The sequence below is a fragment of the Antechinus flavipes genome, chromosome 1 (assembly GCF_016432865.1).
Source record: "Antechinus flavipes isolate AdamAnt ecotype Samford, QLD, Australia chromosome 1, AdamAnt_v2, whole genome shotgun sequence".
NCBI lineage: Eukaryota > Metazoa > Chordata > Mammalia > Dasyuromorphia > Dasyuridae > Antechinus > Antechinus flavipes.
In genome coordinates, this window is record NC_067398.1 from 140,194,752 (window position 1) to 140,207,640 (window position 12,889).

Genomic DNA, 12,889 nt, shown 5'->3' on the forward strand with positions numbered 1-12,889 from the left:
GAAGCCTGAAAACATTTCTGTCATCTATTTAATATTTATTTAAACATTTATTTAAGATCAAAGTATTTATTTCTTTGGTATCACAACAGCTTAATCACTTTTGGATTCACTTCAGAAGCCTTAATAGGTCTCCAGTCAATGACATAAAATTAAGAATGTGCCATACAAAGTGTGACTGAAATAGTGAGACCTTTCCAGAATGTCTTGTGAATAGACTCAGAAGGCAATTTTCAAGAAGGAGATACAAATATCCCTGGGACTATATCATTGGGCTACTTTAATCTCTTAAAGTGAAAACTTTGAAAGGGACATCCTTTATTTTGCTGTACTAATTCTGGTATTGTTGAAATTCCAACTGGTTATGCCGTTAGACACAGACTTATGAATGTGAAGGCAAAGTTGGTGTTTTAATTTAGAATTTAAATCTTCCCTTCCCTCCTTTTTTTTCTCTTCACCATCTTTAGTGTTTTAGTTTATGATTTATTTTCAAAAAAAAATCATCAAATCAATCAATAATAATCAATAAACATTTGTTAAGGACTTATATGACAGGCACTATGTTAAGTGCTGGGGATATAAACAGAGGGAAAAGACAGTCCCTGCCCTCAAGGAGCTTGTTATAATCTAATGGGGAAAACAACATGCAAACAAATACATACAAAGTAAACTATATACAGGATAACTAGGAAATGATTAATAGCTAGAATGAAGAGAAGTTGGTGAAGGTTTCCAGTAACAGATAGTCTTTAAGTTGGGGTTTAAAGGAAGACAAGAAAGTTAGGAGTTAGAGTGCAATGAGAGTCAACCAGAGAAAATGCCCAGAGCTGAGAAATGAAGTATTTTGTAGTGGAACATTCAGGAGGGCAGTATTACTGAGCTGAAGAGTACAAGTTGGGAGATAAGGGGTAAGAACACTGGTAAGGTAGGAGGATGCTAGATTAGGAAGGATTTTGAATGCTATATAGAGCATTTTGCATTTGCTCCAGGAGGCAATGGGGAACCATTAGAATTTACTGAATAGGGTAACAAGGATTTAGGAAAATCACTTTTTTCAAGATTTGATTGATTGATTGATTGATTGGGGAAATCTCTCACACCAGGATCCTTCTGTGGTTAGAGAACCAACTATGTTAAGCCCTGGTCCATAGAGAACCTGAGGTTGGAAGGGCTTCTCCCTTGTCCCCCTGCATTCTATAGAGACTCTAACTGAGACATACCCAAACAGGAGAATACTTGTTTTTATCTTTTAACATGGAAACCTCCACACCTGATGTCATGCCCATCATTCCTCTGACATTTCCCTTTTGTCCTTTCCTACCCTCCATGACCTGGCTCTGAGATACTATTGCTATTTCATTCAAAAAATTCCATTCACTTCTGGAGTGAAGGAAAGAAGGGTAAAGGGAGAAAAGCTAAGAATTCTGAAGGTAAAGGTCCCCAATTTTGCAGACTTGTCTTGGTCTGCTCTGGTTATTTCCAACCATGGAGATGTGGAAGAGGAAGACATAAAATATTTTGCAAAAAATTATGCAAATATAGAGGTGGAAAGATAGGAAGGCCTTTCTAGTCATCTAAATCTAAAATGTTACAAAGTATAAAGGAGATTGGGAAGGTAAGAATTTGGGAAACCAATACCACCTTCTACCTCATTTGATTTTTAAATACATTTTAAAAAACTATTTCATTTTTTATTTATGAAATAAAACATTTACATGACATAGTAGAATAAAAAAAGATTACACATGAAACTGCAAATTTATTATATATATACCTTGCTATTCCTTTTAAATATGTAATAAATTTATTATATAAACTTTTTACCCCCCCTTTTTTCTTCTCTTTCCACTGCCTTAGAGAAGGCTACCACTAGACACAAATTTGTATATTTAAATTTATTCTATACATACTTTTATTTATTAGTTCTTTCTGTGGATGCAGATGTCTTTTCTTTATATGTCCTTTGTAGCTAATTTGGATATTTATAAGATTCAAAATGATTTAGTCCTCAAAGTTTATTTTTAGAAGCAATTAGGGTTAAGTGACTTATCCAGGTTCACGCAGATAATAAGTGTTAAGTGTCTGAGGCCTGATTTGAACTCATATACTCCTTAATCCAGGGCCAATGCTCTATCTACTGTGTCATCTAGCTGCCAGAAAGTTTTTCTTAAAATCTTTTTTTTCTTGCTGTCACATATGCAATATTCTCTCAGTTCTGCTCACAAGGAACCTGAGTGGTTCTGGATTAGGGTCATCAAGAAAGGGAGAGATTGAAGGGCAAACTTTTTTTTGTCTTTGTAATGCTCAGACTTATTCTCATCTGCCTTCAGGGTTGTTCATATGAATCCATTTTCTCATCCATTGCTGTTGAAAGAGTATGACTTGTTTGCTTTTATAGTTGATGTAGAGTTTGTATACATTTTTTTATTTTCAATCTATCTTTTTTTCAAGTAAGTTGGCTGCAAAGCCTTTCTTGGAAACAAACCAGAGACCTATTGAAATGTTTCCAAAATGTGCTTTCCATCACCACAAAGTTGGGTTGTGTAGGGGGCATTTCTCTTTTTGTGTGATAGCTGCATCATTTAGGGGCTTCAAGGCTGACTTTTGATTTTGATTCAAGCATAGAGGCTGACACAGGTTACTCCTATGCATAATGAGTTAGAACTACTTTTCCTCTGGATTTCAATCTATAAGCTTTTGTGCTTATAGAAGACAGTTATCTGTATATATATTTCTTCTCTAGGCTTTCTCAGGACAAGGGGCTGGGTCTCACCTTCCATCTTTCTTTACCCAACCCCTAACATAGTCCCTTGAAGAAAAAAAAATTCACAAATGCTGCTGGACACCTGGCACACAGTAGGTGCTAATAAATAAAAAATATTGTTTGCGTAACTGAATGAACTGAATATTTAATATGTCCCTCCTCCCACTGACCCAGATTTTGAATCCTTTAATAGTAATTTTGGCTGATGAAGTCACAAGTCTACTGTGACTTCATCAGCATGGACTAACTCCCAGTTTGGAAATTCCCTCCCAGATGCATCTCTGTGACCACTTCGTGAGCTCCAATCTTGCAGAGTTGATAAGAGGCTGTGAGAAATTATGTGATAGACCCAGAGACACAGAGCTAGAATGTGTCAGGGGCATAACTTGTCTCTCTAAACTCTCTTTTTCTAGGAATCATTTGTTAAATGAATCATGTCTATTTGAAATGTTATGCTTTAGATGAAAGTTGCAGCAAGTGATTTTAAGAAGAAATGGACCAAGTGGAAGAGTCATGGACTTTGCTTGTCTGGTGCTAACAGATATTGTTAGGGGCTAGAAGTTCATAAGTGAGCAGCTACCCTGAACTGAGCTCTTTATTAGAATGTGGATCCTCAGGTCAGATGCTCACTCTCATATTTTTATCCCTATGTGCCTAGGACAGTACAAAACCAATAATAAATGATTGATAAGTGCTCATTGATTGATTAGACTTTGGGGGTTACAGAAGTAGAAAACAAAGTGGTTTCCATCTACAAGGAGATTTCCTGTTTGTCTTTGACATCAGGGAGATGATGCTATGACATGTAAGTGAGCTGCATTTAAGTGATGGGAGGCTGTGCAAGGTCATGAGTCCCATCCTCCTCCAGAGTTTTCCTAGTTCCATTGGCAAGATAGGGATCAAGACAGCAGAAGATGGTCTTGGATGCAACGGGAAACCTTGGATTTTTTTAAGCTGAGGTCTTTAATAGATCTCAATTTGACTGAGGCAACTGCTCATTTGGTGATTAAGTCTAGGTAAAAAATAGAAAACGAATGGTTTCTTTATTAATGGTCAAAGCAATCCTTTAATTTCCTGCTTATTAGCTAGTCCTGAAGTCTCCACTTTTGAGAAAACTTTGAGGTATTTCATGTAAAAATGCAAAGACTTCATTCCTTGGTTTCCTTTAAGTCTCAATTAAACTCTTTTATAGGATACCTTTCTCAATCATTCTTCATCCTAGTATCTTCCCTCTCTTACTTATTTCCTATTTGTCTATCATATACTTGTTTGTATCTATTTGCAAATGATTTTCTTTATTATCTTGTGAGCTTCTTGAGAACAGGAACTGTCTTTTGCCTTTTTTTGTATCCTTAATGCTTAATACAGTGGCTGACACATAGTAGGCACTTAGTACATGTTTATTGATTGTTTCAATTTAACAAATCTTTATTAAATACATCGTGTGAAAGGATTCACAAAGTTTAAGAAACATATTCTCTTTGATCTCATAGAACAGTGGTTCTCAAAGTATGCTCCAGAGAATGTTGGGAGTTTTTGAAACCCTTTTACAAATTCAAAATTTATTTCTATTTCTAATGTGGTAAATATCTACAACTATATATATATACATATATATATATATCAGTCTATAACTGACATAAACAAAAACTCTTTAGATAGATTCTCAATATTTTTTAATAGTGTAAAGATAGAATAAAAGTTTGAGAACCACTGTCATCGAATATATGATCTATAGGAAAGAGAAAAACATTGGTATTAAATGATAAATATAAATAAAATACTATATGAGGTCAGAAAAGAAAAGTTATTATCAAGTGGAGGGTTCAGGGAAGTCAAGAATGGTTTTATAGAGTAGATGGCAATCATGTTGAACCTTAGAGGATGGAATTGCATTGAATAAGGAGACATACTCATATGAGGAAATCTAGGAAGCAGGAAGGGAGCACACCTGTGAAGAAGATTCAGAAGCTTTTAAATCTGATATAGAGATGAAATATAGGTATATGAGACATCTTTACTTCTGCTTTTTCTTCTTAATTCCAGGAAGCAGAACTATAGGAGATAAAGATAAAACACCAAAAGATGAAAGGAAAGAGCTGAAGGATTTTATGGTCTACAGTTCTATGAGTGAAATCAAGTTAAGAGGGATGGTAAGGTCTCCAAAATGAAATTCTAATGATATACATTATTCAGATGAGAAAGAAAAGTTGGAGTTGTTAAGACTGTTTTTTAAAAAAAGATATTTATATAGTATTTTGATGTTTATGTCACATATTATTTCATCATAACAACCTTATAAGTGCTATCACTATTCTCATTTTAGAGATGGGGAAACTGAGGCTGAGAAAGATAAAATGCCTTAAATCAAATCAATAAGCATGTGTTAAATATTTATTCCATGATAACCATTGTGCTAAACTCTGGGGATCCAAACAATGGCCAAAAAAATCCAAAACAAAACATGGTCCCTGCCTTCAGGGAACTCATGTTCTAGAGAGAGAAGAAAACATACAAATAATTATTTATGTATAAAAGAAATTTAGGATAATTGGAGGTAATGCCAGAGGGAAAGTGCTAATGCCAAGTCAGGCTTATAGCAGAAAGTGAAATTTTAGGCTGGGGACAAGCTCATCTACAATTTTTGCTTCCCATGATACAATCCTTTGGAACTGGTGAGTGGGATTGCCAAACATATGCTAATGTGGTCAGGGAGGAAAAGGGTCCTGAGCTGGTAGTCTCTGTCAGCATATTTCCTCTCATAGCTTCCCTCCTATATGTAGTAAATTTAAAAAAAAAAGTAGGAAATTGAGAGTGAATACAAAAGAGTGACTGTCTTATTGACTTCTGAAGCACAGAATGATTACAGAGGGAAAGAAGAGCTCAAAGAATTTCTTTAGCAATAAAATCAGAGAAGAAATGGGAATGATATTCAGGAAAGATCAGATAATGATAAAAGATAGAAAAAAGAAGGAAATGCTACTTAACTGTTCCATGTCTATTAGTTCTGTCAAAGAAAATGTTTTGCATTTTGAGAAGAATAAAATAAAAGTGATTAGTAGGGAGGTAAAACTGAACATTAGCAAGCTGATGATGAGCTCTTGTAACTGCCCTCAATGATTTTGAGTTGTCAGACCTGGAAAAGCCATGAGTCCCAAGGGAGTGACAAAAAAAGACTGATGAGGTAGAATTGCTGAGCTACTGTTCTTTATCTTTAAAAATATGGAGAAGAAAAATGTCAGAAGCTTGGAAAAGGGTTCCAAGTTTAGACCGAATTTGAGAGAAAGAGAGAGAGAGAGAGACAGAGAGAAAGAGAGAGAGAGAGACAGAGAGAGAGAGAGAGAGAGAGAGAGAAACAGAGAGAGAGAGACAGAGACAGAGAGAGACAGAGAGAGAAAAAGAGAGAGAGAGAGAGAGAGAGAGAGAGAGAGAGAGGAGAGAGAGAGAGAGAGAGAGAGAGAGAGAGAGAAAGAGACAGAGAGAGACAAAGAGAGGCGGGGAACAGAGAGAAGGAGAAGAAGGAGGAGGAGGAAGAGAAGAAGGAGGAGAAGGAAAAGGGAGGAGAGGACAGCATCTCCAAACTGGTGAAATTCTAGAATGCCTGTTTAAAAGTATGATTTTGAGCATTTGGAAAGAAAAGGCACCATAATACAAAAAGGATTGAATTTAATAAGATTTAATAAAAAACTCAATAGGCATATATACTAGACCATTGATAGATGGTATTAAAAATACCTTGAAGTATAGAAATCTATCTTACCTTGCAGAAAAACAGACGGGGAATGGGATATGAGAAGGTGGAGTGGGTGATAAAAGAGAGAACATATTGGAGGAGGGAATGGTCAGTAGCAAAACACTTTTAAGGAGGAGCAGAGCAAAAGGAGAGAGAAAATAAATGGGGGGGGAGAATACAATTAGCAGTAGTAATTATAAAAATATTTTTGAAGCAAGTTTTTCTGATGGAATATTATTGTTTTCTGAGGAAATAATGAACAGGATGTTCTCAAGGGAAAAAATGAAAATTAAAAAATCTGTAAAGTTCTCCATGAACAAAGTGGAATATACAGTATAAAAAGTAATAGCAATGTTCTGGGATGACCAGCTGTAAATTACTTTGTTATTCTCAGTAATACACTCATCCACAACTATTCTGAAGGACTTGTGATGAAAAATCCTATTCATATCCAGAGACAGAATTGATGGAGTCTGAACACAGATGGAAACATTCTCTATTTCTCTCTTTATCTCTCTCTTTATTTTAAATTTAATTTTCTTAAGGGTTTTTATTTTCATTAGGGTGGGAGATCTATGTTTTGTTTCACAGCTTTACTTTTATGAAAATGTTTTACATAACTTCGTATGTGGTTTCTTAATTGTGGGTATGGATAAGGAAGAGAACCTAGAACTAAAAAATGAAAATAAGTGAAAAAAATTGTTTTGAATGTAACTGGGGGAAAATATTAAATAAAAAATTTAAAAACAAACAACAAAGAAAAACAATGCAACATATGCATTCTTTTTCTTTGTTGTTTGTTTATATATATGTATTTATTATACACACATCATTTGGGGAAATAAGTGAAAAGATACCCCTAAAAATTAAAAACAAAAAAGCCAAACCAAAACAAAAATACATACAAACTATGGATTAATAAGACAAGACAATTTGAGGAGAAAGAGAACAGAAGCAAAGTAAGGGGTGAGGGGATAGGAGTTTTTTTTTTTTTTTGGTTTGGCTTTTTTGTTTTTAATTTTTAGGGGTATCTTTATATATATACAAAAAAATATTCCCTGCTTCTATCTGTGTTTGGTAATATTCTCTTTCTTCAAAGTGCAACTCAGTTGCTTCCTTGCCAAAGCTTCTTTGATTCTTCTTTCTTAACTCCTATCCCCTCACCCCTTACTTTGCTTCTGTTCTCTTTCTCCTCAAATTGTCTTGTCTTATTAATCCATAGTTTATATATAAACACTTAGAGGACAAGTGTAGTAATGGAGCACAGGATTGGAAGTCAGGAAGATTGGGTTTAAATCTTGATTCAAGCCCTCCCTCGCTGTGTGACTTTGGGCAATTCACTGCTCTTTGGGCCTCAGCTTCCTCCTCTGTAAAATGGGAGGGCTGGATTTAATGACTTCTTATGGTCATTCCAGTTTCACAATATGCCATCTTGTGATCTGTGACTTAGAGGTGAACTCTCTCATTTTTGTATCCCTAGCACCCAGAAACATTTCTTACCCACATGGATACTTAACAAATGCCTTTAAGTCAGAGAATTTTATAAGATGTGGGTATGGAGACTCAGAAAGGAATTGTATTTTGGGCAAGTAATTTTTCCCTGAAGCAAAAAAAAAAGTGAATAAATATTTCCTGGCAAAAACTGAAAAAATAAAGGTTTAAAAACTAGAAATAGGTTTTTAAAAGGGATTGATTTTTTAAAAAAGTGTGTGTGGTTCACATTGAATATAAATAGACCCCTAAATCTTATTAATCTTCATTGTTTGCACTTGGCACATTCCCACATCTCTTTGCCATCCACTGCATGGTAGCAGAGAAAGCTTTTTAAAGAATTGTCACTTGAATACTGTATGTTTCCCCTTGCCCACTTACTGTTCATTTTTAGCTGGCACTGTCCCACCTCCAGTGTTTTTGCTTCCTCCTGCTGACGTCCTTCCCCCCTTGAATAGCTCTCGGCTCATTTCTCCCCTGCTCTACTTTTTTCCTCATGTGACCACGCCAAGGATGGGTTAAGGGCTGACATGGATGCATGAAGTAAAGCTTCCTTTCCTGCTTAATTCAAGCCACTGGCCTCCTTCAAGACAGCTATTTCAGGCTCAGAGATCAGCTGACAGAAGCATCTCAATGAACAAAGATTCACAGGTTTTCTCCCCCACTTCCTCCTCCTCATTCTTTGCTTTCTTCCCAGTGAGTTGTTTGCTATTAATAAAATGGATGGAGGGTGAGCAGTGAGCCAAGAGTCTTTGACGCAGCCTTGGAATCAGTAAACTCAAGAAGAATCTGCAAGAATATGGAGAGAGAGATGGAATATAGGTGCCATTCAACCCCAAACCAGGGTGGACTTGTCCAGCTAGATTATTACCAGGGTCATATCCAGAATGTCCTCAGAGACAGCGAGACTATACAGCCTCATTATGTCATTTTGGTGCAAATGATTAGGAGTCCTTTTTAAAACTTAACCAGGTTTCAGTAATTTCAAGGGATAGTTTGCTAATGCCAGGAAATGCTAAAAATCTCCCTTAGACCTTAGCCACTTCCTAGTGACTTCCTAAGTGGCCTTAGCCACTTCCTAAAATCCTATAGCTTCTTTTAAAATTGTTGACCCACAGGACTTTCTGCTTGAGAACTCAGAGTTTGGAAGTAGGAAAGGAAGTATTTCAATCAGGAAGTCTCACTTATAGGATCATGGAACTCTTTTTTTTTTTTTTAAGCCAAACTATTTTATTTGATATCAATTTTTTCTTCCAAAATTAAAGAAAAGAGAAGATAGGGGCTCAATTTACATATATTTGGAACAATACAATGATTTAAATACGAATAATGTGAAACGTTCTGGCTATTACCCATTTCAAACACTGGTAAGAGGCATCAAGTTTCAAAATTTGGTATCAAAGTTCATAAAAAAGGTAGACTATTTAAAAGACTTTAATGCCACAAAATATAAGCTGCTAAGACTTGCAGCTGAGATCAGAGCTCAAAGTTTATGAAATACTTTTCCTCCAAAATAAAATTCTAAAATAAAGTTTTATAGTCACAATACCATCTATCATGCTAAAGGAACATAGCAAGGCAGATGTGTTATTCACAACTAATTTACCAAGATGAAGAAATTGGGCAAATGAAGTTACAGTTACAGGGAGATGATGACTTGAAGATACGCCTCTCTTGCCCCAAGGACGGTGGGTAGTGTGGAGGTGTGATGGCTTTAATGGTGACCATGCTCAAGATGTCAAGTTTCAAAAAGGAGTTACCAGTTACCACATGGCTAGACAGCCCCATGCTCTTCCTCCTGCCAACACATAATGGGAAAGCCAAATTACTCAGGGTAACCCATGTGGGTGCTGTCAATGTAATATCAGATCTAGTCATGTTACATTGGTGAATGAACTACCTGTATACCTTTAAAAAAAATAACAAAGGAAAAAAACAAGCAAAATTAAATAAGGGAAGGAAAGATGAGTAGAGGAGAGAAAATGTGAATCAATAAACCCCAGATCTCACAGTGCTCCAATCTACTGCTTTAGCTAGAAAGACCTTCAGGGACATACTCAGCCACCTTAGGAACCCACATATAAGTAGAAGACGTTTTTAATTTATCCAAAGATGGCAATAGCTCTGATGTCAAAAGATGACAATTTGGGGATTTGCATAGTTTTAGCTACAATTTCCCCCTATATTTGAACCCTACCTCTTAAACATGGCTCATAAAATTAACAGTGAGGCAATAGTCAAGGATGGCACAGAGGTAACTTTAATGAGCCAAAATGTGTGAACACTGGAGTTCAAATATCTATTTTAAGTCTCATTCATAAAATCTTTATAAAAAATCCTACTTTTTGGCTTTTCACACAAACTGGTCAAATTCAATTTTTCTATTCATAGAGAGCATCCCATAAAAGGATTTCTATCAATATTGTTTGCATCTAACATGACAAATCTTCTCTATTAAGCTGGTCCTGCTCAGTGTACCATATATACATAGCTCTGCAAAAACACTGATCTATGGAGTTAGGGAGTCAGGATAGCAGCAGTAGGGACCTGTGGTTTCATTATGTTGCCAATTCCCAGCAAAGCAGATGTAATTAGGTGGAAAGACTTGCCCAGGGCCACAACAGGTTAAATGACTTACCCACTGTCAAAAAACCAGATGTGAACCCAGGTTTTCCTGACTCCAAGGTCCATCTCTCATCCATTATGTCCTGCTGCTTCTCAGCCAGTGTTATAGAGTAATGTGAAAATGACACTATTTTCTTCACCTAGGTAGTCTACTCTGTCAAAAAAAAAAAAAGAAAAGAAAATAAATGCTTATAAAAAGAGTATCAGGGCTAATCCAAGGGGTTGGGGGGGGGGGGAGCCTTTTGCCTAAAGGTAAGGCTTTACTAAAACAATTATGATTTTAATTTTTTTCACGTCAGTAATCCCCAATGCATCCATTTCCAGGACACTGGGGAAATCCAGCAAAGGATGAAAAAATTTTAACATGACTTGGAGTTTTAAGAATATTTCTCTGCTTTAAAAGTAAGGAAGGGAGAGTTAGATTGCATGCACTATTAACTGTAGTAAGGTATACAATGAGTAAAAAGTTCTCCTCTCTTTTCATGTAGAATCCCTCCTTATAAACTTAAGACCAAGCTAAGGCATATTTCATATGCTAATTAATGAATTAAACCTTCCAAAGACCATCATATTGTTTTTTTTTTTTTTTTTAAAGGGCGTTCCACTGGGATACAGTTCTTTGTCTTTCCTAAGAAGATACATTGTATCTGGTCATGTTGTTTTGAAATCATAAACATTCGCCTTGTCTGGTGCTGGTCCTGGGAATTTCACATGAGTTCCTGTTCCAAAGGATCTGACAAGTGAATCCTCGTTTGCTGAGGATGTTGTGTTCCTCTTGCTATATTTCCTGCCCCTCCTTTCTTCTATCCATCTTCCCAAAATCTTCCTTATGGATTGCATGGATGACATGAAAAATGTTTGGCTTCTGAGTCTCAATTTTCTGCTTGTACCTCAAAGAAGCTAGAGTTGGTCTCCATCACTCCTGACTCTCCAGAGTGCCCTTAGAGCTCTTTTGTGGATGTTAACAGCCTGAACAAACCAACTCACTTTAAGATGGTCTCCATGTCTTTTAAGGAGAAATCAACCTAACTAGCATGGGAGGATCGGGATGGAGAGGGGATTAAGTTAATGCTTTTACTTCAAATCCCTTAACCCCGGGCTTCTCCATGGAGAGGTCTAACCATTGTATCATTCTCAGCATTTTTTTTTCTCTAAACTCTTGATTTTGGGTCTGATTGAACAGTGTCAGTCTTGTGCCATGTTTCTGTGCCCTGAAGATAAGATGTTCTGGGGCTCATTGAAGCTGAATTCTCCCAAGCTGGAAGACTTTTTAAAGCTCTGTAATCATTTTCAGATTGACCTACTCTTTCTGGCCCCTGATCTAAACCTGGCAATTTCTGTTCAAATTTAAGACTCATTAAGTGTGCCCTCAATGCCCAGTGATATATCACATCTCCTCTGCCTCATTAGCCTCTGACTTCAGATGCTTCCTTTGGCTTCCTCTCTTTTAGTTCCTATAGAAACCTGTTAATTTCTCCTTTGTGTTGAATGCCAGACTGAGTGAGTATAGTATGTACTTTCCTTTGTAATCCAATCACCATCAAATTACCTTTCTTGCCTTTACAAACATCCTTGCCATGTGGCTTTAGGCTTTGCAGTCTCCGGGCTGCATCATTCTAAAAGTTATTCTTTTAGGCCTTTTCAGAAGTTTCTGATTTTTGTTTTTCTAACTTTTATTGAGGGTATTCGTCAGTCATATGTATGATCCCCAATTTCCTACAGGTGCTTTCCTGAGGAGACTCCTTCTTAGTCTCGTGGTTCCATGGTAATGCAACAGACCCAAGCCCAGCTTCATATCCTGGGTTGTATGCAGGCCAGTCAGCATCTATAACTGTATGTGGTTCTTCCAATATTTTTTTTCTTGGATTAACCCTGATACTCTGTTTATAAGCATTTCTTTTCTTTTCTTTTTTGACAGTAAGAAAAAACAAACAAACATGTAATTAGAACAAATGAAGGAAAGAAAAAAATTACACATATTTTTCACCACTATTCTTTAAAAGAGTGAAATCCATCTTCATCTTTTTCAGGATAGTCCAAAGAAAGCATAGTCCTATCAATAACTTAGGGAACAGAGAACATCCCCAAATAGCTATAGGTTTTATCATACTTTTTTTTTTAACTTAACAATTTTTTAAAATCTATTTTCTTTTCTTCAGAAAAATGCTCTCCTTTCTACAGTGGCTGAAACAAATTTCTTAGTTAACACATCTCTAGCTCTTCTGTACTAATGCCAACAGCTTCATCTGTTAGCGCGCACACACACACACACACACACA